The sequence below is a fragment of the Micromesistius poutassou genome (genome assembly GCF_964030765.1).
Source record: "Micromesistius poutassou genome assembly, contig: SCAFFOLD_654, whole genome shotgun sequence".
Lineage (NCBI taxonomy): Eukaryota > Metazoa > Chordata > Actinopteri > Gadiformes > Gadidae > Micromesistius > Micromesistius poutassou.
Genome location: NW_028180114.1, coordinates 10,001 through 22,500, shown reverse-complemented (window position 1 = coordinate 22,500; position 12,500 = coordinate 10,001).

Below are 12,500 nucleotides of genomic sequence, written 5' to 3'. Positions count from 1 at the left end.
CGTTTTTGCAGAATTACAGAAAAGACTCTGTTCAATTACCAAAAGACGTCCCATGGTAGCACAAATTTAAATTGAATTCATCCAGGCTTGGGGTCACTCACTACACTATTCAGTCCGACATGGTGAGCCTTTTCGGACTCACACGCGACGTGTTCCCCCTCCTCTGGAGGGTCCACAGGACCTCCAGGCTTGGGGTCACTCACTGCTCCACTCAGTCCGACATGGTGAGCCTTTTCGGACTCACACACGACGTGTTCCCCCTCCTCTGGAGGGTCCACAGGACCTCCAGGCTTGGGGTCACTCACTACACTATTCAGTCCGACATGGTGAGCCTTTTCGGACTCACACGCGACGTGTTCCCCCTCCTCTGGAGGGTCCACAGGACCTCCAGGCTTGGGGTCACTCACTGCTCCACTCAGTCCGACATGGTGAGCCTTTTCGGACTCACACACGACGTGTTCCCCCTCCTCTGGAGGGTCCACAGGACCTCCAGGCTTGGGGTCACTCACTACACTATTCAGTCCGACATGGTGAGCCTTTTCGGACTCTCACGCGACGTGTTCCCCCTCCTCTGGAGGGTCCACAGGACCTCCAGGCTTGGGGTCACTCACTACACTATTCAGTCCGACATGGTGAGCCTTTTCGGACTCACACACGACGTGTTCCCCCTCCTCTGGAGGGTCCACAGGACCTCCAGGCTTGGGGTCACTCACTACACTATTCAGTCCGACATGGTGAGCCTTTTCGGACTCTCACGCGACGTGTTCCCCCTCCTCTGGAGGGTCCACAGGACCTCCAGGCTTGGGGTCACTCACTACACTATTCAGTCCGACATGGTGAGCCGTTTCGGACTCACACGCGACGTGTTCCCCCTCCTCTGGAGGGTCCTAAAGACCTCCAGGCTTGGGGTCACTCACTACACTATTCAGTCCGACATGGTGAGCCGTGTCGGACTCACACGCGACGTGTTCCCCCTCCTCTGGAGGGTCCTAAAGACCTCCAGGCTTGGGGTCACTCACTACACTATTCAGTCCGACATGGTGAGCCGTGTCGGACTCACACGCGACGTGTTCCCCCTCCTGTGGAGGGTCCTAAACACCTCCAGGCTTGGGGTCACTCACTACACTATTCAGTCCGACATGGTGAGCCGTGTCGGACTCACACGCGACGTGTTCCCCCTCCTCTGGAGGGTCCTAAAGACCTCCAGGCTTGGGGTCACTCACTACACTATTCAGTCCGACATGGTGAGCCGTTTCGGACTCACACGCGACGTGTTCCCCCTCCTCTGGAGGGTCCTAAAGACCTCCAGGCTTGGGGTCACTCACTACACTATTCAGTCCGACATGGTGAGCCGTGTCGGACTCACACGCGACGTGTTCCCCCTCCTCTGGAGGGTCCTAAAGACCTCCAGGCTTGGGGTCACTCACTACACTATTCAGTCCGACATGGTGAGCCGTTTCGGACTCACACGCGACGTGTTCCCCCTCCTCTGGAGGGTCCTAAAGACCTCCAGGCTTGGGGTCACTCACTACACTATTCAGTCCGACATGGTGAGCCGTTTCGGACTCACACGCGACGTGTTCCCCCTCCTCTGGAGGGTCCTAAAGACCTCCAGGCTTGGGGTCACTCACTACACTATTCAGTCCGACATGGTGAGCCTTTTCGGACTCACACGCGACGTGTTCCCCCTCCTCTGGAGGGTCCTAAAGACCTCCAGACTCTGGGCTACTCGCTGCACTATTCAGTCCGACATGGTGAGCCGTTTCGGCCTCACACGCGACGTGTTCCCCCTCCTCTGGAGGGTCCTAAAGACCTCCAGACTCGGGGCTACTCACTACACTATTCAGTCCGACATGGTGAGCCGTTTCGGCCTCACACGCGACGTGTTCCCCCTCCTCTGGAGCCTCCAGAAGACCTCCAGGCCGTTCTCTGCCTTCTTCCCCTGGAGCCCCCCTTACACACGGGATGGGCTATGTCCTTCCAACACAGGGGTCAAACGTGTAGTAGGCGAAGCCCAGAGTTTTACAGGCTGCAGACTGCTATTTTTCTTGTTTTCGGTACCCATGGTATAAAAACCCGAAAATCCCAACCCATGGTAGACCAAAACCAACCCATGGTATACTAAAACCAACCCATGGTATACTAAAAGCTGCCCCTGGTAGACCACGGAGAAAAGACTCTGTCTGATTTTCGATTCTCTCTTTTTCTCAAAATCAGACAGAGTCCCAGAGTTAGTGCACCATGGGTTGCGTTTTAGGAGATTTACAGAAAAGACTCTGTTAAATTTCCAAAACACGTCCCATGGTAGTTTAAATGGACTTTGTGGTTTCTTTAGTTCATCCAGGCTCAGGGGGACTTGATGTTCTTGCCAGTCCGGGATGGTGGACTCTCTGGGCCTGCCACAGGACGTGGTCCTGGTCCCCTGGAGGGTCCACAAGACTTGAAGTGGTTTTTGCCTCTTTTTTCTTTCTTTTTTTCCTCAGACACACACGGACCAGGCCTCCCCCTACAACGTCCCACACCCCCAGTCCCGACCTCCATGCCTCCAGCAGACACCCAGGCACCACCCCCACATGAGGGGCCCCAGGTCCAGGCCCCGGGGGACCGGGACCGGGACCCGTACTGGGCCAGCACCCAGACCCAGACACACACGGACCAGGCCTCCCCCTACAACGTCCCACACCCCCAGTCCCGACCTCCATGCCTCCAGCAGACACCCAGGCACCACCCCCACATGAGGGGCCCCAGGTCCAGGCCCCGGGGGACCGGGACCGGGACCCGTACTGGGCCAGCACCCAGACCCAGACACACACGGACCAGGCCTCCCCCTACAACGTCCCACACCCCCAGTCCCGACCTCCATGCCTCCAGCAGACACCCAGGCACCACCCCCACATGAGGGGCCCCAGGTCCAGGCCCCGGGGGACCGGGACCGGGACCCGTACTGGGCCAGCACCCAGACCCAGACACACACGGACCAGGCCTCCCCCTACAACGTCCCACACCCCCAGAGCCGGCCTCCATGCCTCCAGCAGACCCCCCAGCAACACCCCCACATGAGGGGCCCCAGGTCCAGGCCCCGGGGGACCGGGACCGGGACCCGTACTGGGCCAGCACCCAGACCCAGACACACACGGACCAGGCCTCCCCCTACAACGTCCCACACCCCCAGAGCCGGCCTCCATGCCTCCAGCAGACCCCCCAGCAACACCCCCACATGAGGGGCCCCAGGTCCAGGCCCCGGGGGACCGGGACCGGGACCCGTACTGGGCCAGCACCCAGACCCAGACACACACGGACCAGGCCTCCCCCTACAACGTCCCACACCCCCAGAGCCGGCCTCCATGCCTCCAGCAGACCCCCCAGAAACACCCCCACATGAGGGGCCCCAGGTCCAGGCCCCGGGGGACCGGGACCGGGACCCGTACTGGGCCAGCACCCAGACCCAGACACACACGGACCAGGCCTCCCCCTACAACGTCCCACACCCCCAGAGCCGGCCTCCATGCCTCCAGCAGACCCCCCAGCAACACCCCCACATGAGGGGCCCCAGGTCCAGGCCCCGGGGGACCGGGACCGGGACCCGTACTGGGCCAGCACCCAGACCCAGACACACACGGACCAGGCCTCCCCCTACAACGTCCCACACCCCCAGTCCCGACCTCCATGCCTCCAGCAGACACCCAGGCACCACCCCCACATGAGGGGCCCCAGGTCCAGGCCCCGGGGGACCGGGACCGGGACCCGTACTGGGCCAGCACCCAGACCCAGACACACACGGACCAGGCCTCCCCCTACAACGTCCCACACCCCCAGAGCCGGCCTCCATGCCTCCAGCAGACCCCCCAGCAACACCCCCACATGAGGGGCCCCAGGTCCAGGCCCCGGGGGACCGGGACCGGGACCCGTACTGGGCCAGCACCCAGACCCAGACACACACGGACCAGGCCTCCCCCTACAACGTCCCACACCCCCAGAGCCGGCCTCCATGCCTCCAGCAGACCCCCCAGCAACACCCCCACATGAGGGGCCCCAGGTCCAGGCCCCGGGGGACCGGGACCGGGACCCGTACTGGGCCAGCACCCAGACCCAGACACACACGGACCAGGCCTCCCCCTACAACGTCCCACACCCCCAGAGCCGGCCTCCATGCCTCCAGCAGACCCCCCAGAAACACCCCCACATGAGGGACCCCAGGTCCAGGCCCCGGGGGACCGGGACCGGGACCCGTACTGGGCCAGCACCCAGACCCAGACACACACGGACCAGGCCTCCCCCTACAACGTCCCACACCCCCAGAGCCGGCCTCCATGCCTCCAGCAGACCCCCCAGCAACACCCCCACATGAGGGGCCCCAGGTCCAGGCCCCGGGGGACCGGGACCGGGACCCGTACTGGGCCAGCACCCAGACCCAGACACACACGGACCAGGCCTCCCCCTACAACGTCCCACACCCCCAGTCCCGACCTCCATGCCTCCAGCAGACACCCAGGCAACACCCCCACATGAGGGGCCCCAGGTCCAGGCCCCGGGGGACCGGGACCGGGACCCGTACTGGGCCAGCACCCAGACCCAGACACACACGGACCAGGCCTCCCCCTACAACGTCCCACACCCCCAGAGCCGGCCTCCATGCCTCCAGCAGACCCCCCAGCAACACCCCCACATGAGGGGCCCCAGGTCCAGGCCCCGGGGGACCGGGACCGGGACCCGTACTGGGCCAGCACCCAGACCCAGACACACACGGACCAGGCCTCCCCCTACAACGTCCCACACCCCCAGAGCCGGCCTCCATGCCTCCAGCAGACCCCCCAGCAACACCCCCACATGAGGGGCCCCAGGTCCAGGCCCCGGGGGACCGGGACCGGGACCCGTACTGGGCCAGCACCCAGACCCAGACACACACGGACCAGGCCTCCCCCTACAACGTCCCACACCCCCAGAGCCGGCCTCCATGCCTCCAGCAGACCCCCCAGCAACACCCCCACATGAGGGGCCCCAGGTCCAGGCCCCGGGGGACCGGGACCGGGACCCGTACTGGGCCAGCACCCAGACCCAGACACACACGGACCAGGCCTCCCCCTACAACGTCCCACACCCCCAGAGCCGGCCTCCATGCCTCCAGCAGACCCCCCAGAAACACCCCCACATGAGGGACCCCAGGTCCAGGCCCCGGGGGACCGGGACCGGGACCCGTACTGGGCCAGCACCCAGACCCAGACACACACGGACCAGGCCTCCCCCTACAACGTCCCACACCCCCAGAGCCGGCCTCCATGCCTCCAGCAGACCCCCCAGCAACACCCCCACATGAGGGGCCCCAGGTCCAGGCCCCGGGGGACCGGGACCGGGACCCGTACTGGGCCAGCACCCAGACCCAGACACACACGGACCAGGCCTCCCCCTACAACGTCCCACACCCCCAGTCCCGACCTCCATGCCTCCAGCAGACACCCAGGCAACACCCCCACATGAGGGGCCCCAGGTCCAGGCCCCGGGGGACCGGGACCGGGACCCGTACTGGGCCAGCACCCAGACCCAGACACACACGGACCAGGCCTCCCCCTACAACGTCCCACACCCCCAGAGCCGGCCTCCATGCCTCCAGCAGACCCCCCAGCAACACCCCCACATGAGGGGCCCCAGGTCCAGGCCCCGGGGGACCGGGACCGGGACCCGTACTGGGCCAGCACCCAGACCCAGACACACACGGACCAGGCCTCCCCCTACAACGTCCCACACCCCCAGAGCCGGCCTCCATGCCTCCAGCAGACCCCCCAGCAACACCCCCACATGAGGGACCCCAGGTCCAGGCCCCGGGGGACCGGGACCGGGACCCGTACTGGGCCAGCACCCAGACCCAGACACACACGGACCAGGCCTCCCCCTACAACGTCCCACACCCCCAGAGCCGGCCTCCATGCCTCCAGCAGACCCCCCAGCAACACCCCCACATGAGGGGCCCCAGGTCCAGGCCCCGGGGGACCGGGACCGGGACCCGTACTGGGCCAGCACCCAGACCCAGACACACACGGACCAGGCCTCCCCCTACAACGTCCCACACCCCCAGAGCCGGCCTCCATGCCTCCAGCAGACCCCCCAGAAACACCCCCACATGAGGGACCCCAGGTCCAGGCCCCGGGGGACCGGGACCGGGACCCGTACTGGGCCAGCACCCAGACCCAGACACACACGGACCAGGCCTCCCCCTACAACGTCCCACACCCCCAGTCCCGACCTCCATGCCTCCAGCAGACACCCAGGCACCACCCCCACATGAGGGGCCCCAGGTCCAGGCCCCGGGGGACCGGGACCGGGACCCGTACTGGGCCAGCACCCAGACCCAGACACACACGGACCAGGCCTCCCCCTACAACGTCCCACACCCCCAGTCCCGACCTCCATGCCTCCAGCAGACACCCAGGCACCACCCCCACATGAGGGGCCCCAGGTCCAGGCCCCGGGGGACCGGGACCGGGACCCGTACTGGGCCAGCACCCAGACCCAGACACACACGGACCAGGCCTCCCCCTACAACGTCCCACACCCCCAGTCCCGACCTCCATGCCTCCAGCAGACACCCAGGCACCACCCCCACATGAGGGGCCCCAGGTCCAGGCCCCGGGGGACCGGGACCGGGACCCGTACTGGGCCAGCACCCAGACCCAGACACACACGGACCAGGCCTCCCCCTACAACGTCCCACACCCCCAGAGCCGGCCTCCATGCCTCCAGCAGACCCCCCAGCAACACCCCCACATGAGGGGCCCCAGGTCCAGGCCCCGGGGGACCGGGACCGGGACCCGTACTGGGCCAGCACCCAGACCCAGACACACACGGACCAGGCCTCCCCCTACAACGTCCCACACCCCCAGTCCCGACCTCCATGCCTCCAGCAGACACCCAGGCACCACCCCCACATGAGGGGCCCCAGGTCCAGGCCCCGGGGGACCGGGACCGGGACCCGTACTGGGCCAGCACCCAGACCCAGACACACACGGACCAGGCCTCCCCCTACAACGTCCCACACCCCCAGTCCCGACCTCCATGCCTCCAGCAGACACCCAGGCACCACCCCCACATGAGGGGCCCCAGGTCCAGGCCCCGGGGGACCGGGACCGGGACCCGTACTGGGCCAGCACCCAGACCCAGACACACACGGACCAGGCCTCCCCCTACAACGTCCCACACCCCCAGTCCCGACCTCCATGCCTCCAGCAGACACCCAGGCACCACCCCCACATGAGGGGCCCCAGGTCCAGGCCCCGGGGGACCGGGACCGGGACCCGTACTGGGCCAGCACCCAGACCCAGACACACACGGACCAGGCCTCCCCCTACAACGTCCCACACCCCCAGTCCCGACCTCCATGCCTCCAGCAGACACCCAGGCACCACCCCCACATGAGGGGCCCCAGGTCCAGGCCCCGGGGGACCGGGACCGGGACCCGTACTGGGCCAGCACCCAGACCCAGACACACACGGACCAGGCCTCCCCCTACAACGTCCCACACCCCCAGTCCCGACCTCCATGCCTCCAGCAGACACCCAGGCACCACCCCCACATGAGGGGCCCCAGGTCCAGGCCCCGGGGGACCGGGACCGGGACCCGTACTGGGCCAGCACCCAGACCCAGACACACACGGACCAGGCCTCCCCCTACAACGTCCCACACCCCCAGAGCCGGCCTCCATGCCTCCAGCAGACCCCCCAGCAACACCCCCACATGAGGGGCCCCAGGTCCAGGCCCCGGGGGACCGGGACCGGGACCCGTACTGGGCCAGCACCCAGACCCAGACACACACGGACCAGGCCTCCCCCTACAACGTCCCACACCCCCAGTCCCGACCTCCATGCCTCCAGCAGACACCCAGGCACCACCCCCACATGAGGGGCCCCAGGTCCAGGCCCCGGGGGACCGGGACCGGGACCCGTACTGGGCCAGCACCCAGACCCAGACACACACGGACCAGGCCTCCCCCTACAACGTCCCACACCCCCAGAGCCGGCCTCCATGCCTCCAGCAGACCCCCCAGCAACACCCCCACATGAGGGGCCCCAGGTCCAGGCCCCGGGGGACCGGGACCGGGACCCGTACTGGGCCAGCACCCAGACCCAGACACACACGGACCAGGCCTCCCCCTACAACGTCCCACACCCCCAGTCCCGACCTCCATGCCTCCAGCAGACACCCAGGCACCACCCCCACATGAGGGGCCCCAGGTCCAGGCCCCGGGGGACCGGGACCGGGACCCGTACTGGGCCAGCACCCAGACCCAGACACACACGGACCAGGCCTCCCCCTACAACGTCCCACACCCCCAGTCCCGACCTCCATGCCTCCAGCAGACACCCAGGCACCACCCCCACATGAGGGGCCCCAGGTCCAGGCCCCGGGGGACCGGGACCGGGACCCGTACTGGGCCAGCACCCAGACCCAGACACACACGGACCAGGCCTCCCCCTACAACGTCCCACACCCCCAGAGCCGGCCTCCATGCCTCCAGCAGACCCCCCAGCAACACCCCCACATGAGGGGCCCCAGGTCCAGGCCCCGGGGGACCGGGACCGGGACCCGTACTGGGCCAGCACCCAGACCCAGACACACACGGACCAGGCCTCCCCCTACAACGTCCCACACCCCCAGAGCCGGCCTCCATGCCTCCAGCAGACCCCCCAGCAACACCCCCACATGAGGGGCCCCAGGTCCAGGCCCCGGGGGACCGGGACCGGGACCCGTACTGGGCCAGCACCCAGACCCAGACACACACGGACCAGGCCTCCCCCTACAACGTCCCACACCCCCAGAGCCGGCCTCCATGCCTCCAGCAGACCCCCCAGCAACACCCCCACATGAGGGGCCCCAGGTCCAGGCCCCGGGGGACCGGGACCGGGACCCGTACTGGGCCAGCACCCAGACCCAGACACACACGGACCAGGCCTCCCCCTACAACGTCCCACACCCCCAGAGCCGGCCTCCATGCCTCCAGCAGACCCCCCAGAAACACCCCCACATGAGGGACCCCAGGTCCAGGCCCCGGGGGACCGGGACCGGGACCCGTACTGGGCCAGCACCCAGACCCAGACACACACGGACCAGGCCTCCCCCTACAACGTCCCACACCCCCAGAGCCGGCCTCCATGCCTCCAGCAGACCCCCCAGCAACACCCCCACATGAGGGGCCCCAGGTCCAGGCCCCGGGGGACCGGGACCGGGACCCGTACTGGGCCAGCACCCAGACCCAGACACACACGGACCAGGCCTCCCCCTACAACGTCCCACACCCCCAGTCCCGACCTCCATGCCTCCAGCAGACACCCAGGCAACACCCCCACATGAGGGGCCCCAGGTCCAGGCCCCGGGGGACCGGGACCGGGACCCGTACTGGGCCAGCACCCAGACCCAGACACACACGGACCAGGCCTCCCCCTACAACGTCCCACACCCCCAGAGCCGGCCTCCATGCCTCCAGCAGACCCCCCAGCAACACCCCCACATGAGGGGCCCCAGGTCCAGGCCCCGGGGGACCGGGACCGGGACCCGTACTGGGCCAGCACCCAGACCCAGACACACACGGACCAGGCCTCCCCCTACAACGTCCCACACCCCCAGAGCCGGCCTCCATGCCTCCAGCAGACCCCCAGCAACACCCCCACATGAGGGACCCCAGGTCCAGGCCCCGGGGGACCGGGACCGGGACCCGTACTGGGCCAGCACCCAGACCCAGACACACACGGACCAGGCCTCCCCCTACAACGTCCCACACCCCCAGAGCCGGCCTCCATGCCTCCAGCAGACCCCCCAGCAACACCCCCACATGAGGGGCCCCAGGTCCAGGCCCCGGGGGACCGGGACCGGGACCCGTACTGGGCCAGCACCCAGACCCAGACACACACGGACCAGGCCTCCCCCTACAACGTCCCACACCCCCAGAGCCGGCCTCCATGCCTCCAGCAGACCCCCCAGAAACACCCCCACATGAGGGACCCCAGGTCCAGGCCCCGGGGGACCGGGACCGGGACCCGTACTGGGCCAGCACCCAGACCCAGACACACACGGACCAGGCCTCCCCCTACAACGTCCCACACCCCCAGTCCCGACCTCCATGCCTCCAGCAGACACCCAGGCACCACCCCCACATGAGGGGCCCCAGGTCCAGGCCCCGGGGGACCGGGACCGGGACCCGTACTGGGCCAGCACCCAGACCCAGACACACACGGACCAGGCCTCCCCCTACAACGTCCCACACCCCCAGTCCCGACCTCCATGCCTCCAGCAGACACCCAGGCACCACCCCCACATGAGGGGCCCCAGGTCCAGGCCCCGGGGGACCGGGACCGGGACCCGTACTGGGCCAGCACCCAGACCCAGACACACACGGACCAGGCCTCCCCCTACAACGTCCCACACCCCCAGTCCCGACCTCCATGCCTCCAGCAGACACCCAGGCACCACCCCCACATGAGGGGCCCCAGGTCCAGGCCCCGGGGGACCGGGACCGGGACCCGTACTGGGCCAGCACCCAGACCCAGACACACACGGACCAGGCCTCCCCCTACAACGTCCCACACCCCCAGAGCCGGCCTCCATGCCTCCAGCAGACCCCCCAGCAACACCCCCACATGAGGGGCCCCAGGTCCAGGCCCCGGGGGACCGGGACCGGGACCCGTACTGGGCCAGCACCCAGACCCAGACACACACGGACCAGGCCTCCCCCTACAACGTCCCACACCCCCAGTCCCGACCTCCATGCCTCCAGCAGACACCCAGGCACCACCCCCACATGAGGGGCCCCAGGTCCAGGCCCCGGGGGACCGGGACCGGGACCCGTACTGGGCCAGCACCCAGACCCAGACACACACGGACCAGGCCTCCCCCTACAACGTCCCACACCCCCAGTCCCGACCTCCATGCCTCCAGCAGACACCCAGGCACCACCCCCACATGAGGGGCCCCAGGTCCAGGCCCCGGGGGACCGGGACCGGGACCCGTACTGGGCCAGCACCCAGACCCAGACACACACGGACCAGGCCTCCCCCTACAACGTCCCACACCCCCAGTCCCGACCTCCATGCCTCCAGCAGACACCCAGGCACCACCCCCACATGAGGGGCCCCAGGTCCAGGCCCCGGGGGACCGGGACCGGGACCCGTACTGGGCCAGCACCCAGACCCAGACACACACGGACCAGGCCTCCCCCTACAACGTCCCACACCCCCAGTCCCGACCTCCATGCCTCCAGCAGACACCCAGGCACCACCCCCACATGAGGGGCCCCAGGTCCAGGCCCCGGGGGACCGGGACCGGGACCCGTACTGGGCCAGCACCCAGACCCAGACACACACGGACCAGGCCTCCCCCTACAACGTCCCACACCCCCAGAGCCGGCCTCCATGCCTCCAGCAGACCCCCCAGCAACACCCCCACATGAGGGGCCCCAGGTCCAGGCCCCGGGGGACCGGGACCGGGACCCGTACTGGGCCAGCACCCAGACCCAGACACACACGGACCAGGCCTCCCCCTACAACGTCCCACACCCCCAGTCCCGACCTCCATGCCTCCAGCAGACACCCAGGCACCACCCCCACATGAGGGGCCCCAGGTCCAGGCCCCGGGGGACCGGGACCGGGACCCGTACTGGGCCAGCACCCAGACCCAGACACACACGGACCAGGCCTCCCCCTACAACGTCCCACACCCCCAGAGCCGGCCTCCATGCCTCCAGCAGACCCCCCAGCAACACCCCCACATGAGGGGCCCCAGGTCCAGGCCCCGGGGGACCGGGACCGGGACCCGTACTGGGCCAGCACCCAGACCCAGACACACACGGACCAGGCCTCCCCCTACAACGTCCCACACCCCCAGTCCCGACCTCCATGCCTCCAGCAGACACCCAGGCACCACCCCCACATGAGGGGCCCCAGGTCCAGGCCCCGGGGGACCGGGACCGGGACCCGTACTGGGCCAGCACCCAGACCCAGACACACACGGACCAGGCCTCCCCCTACAACGTCCCACACCCCCAGTCCCGACCTCCATGCCTCCAGCAGACACCCAGGCACCACCCCCACATGAGGGGCCCCAGGTCCAGGCCCCGGGGGACCGGGACCGGGACCCGTACTGGGCCAGCACCCAGACCCAGACACACACGGACCAGGCCTCCCCCTACAACGTCCCACACCCCCAGTCCCGACCTCCATGCCTCCAGCAGACACCCAGGCACCACCCCCACATGAGGGGCCCCAGGTCCAGGCCCCGGGGGACCGGGACCGGGACCCGTACTGGGCCAGCACCCAGACCCAGACACACACGGACCAGGCCTCCCCCTACAACGTCCCACACCCCCAGAGCCGGCCTCCATGCCTCCAGCAGACCCCCCAGCAACACCCCCACATGAGGGGCCCCAGGTCCAGGCCCCGGGGGACCGGGACCGGGACCCGTACTGGGCCAGCACCCAGACCCAGACACACACGGACCAGGCCTCCCCCTACAACGTCCCA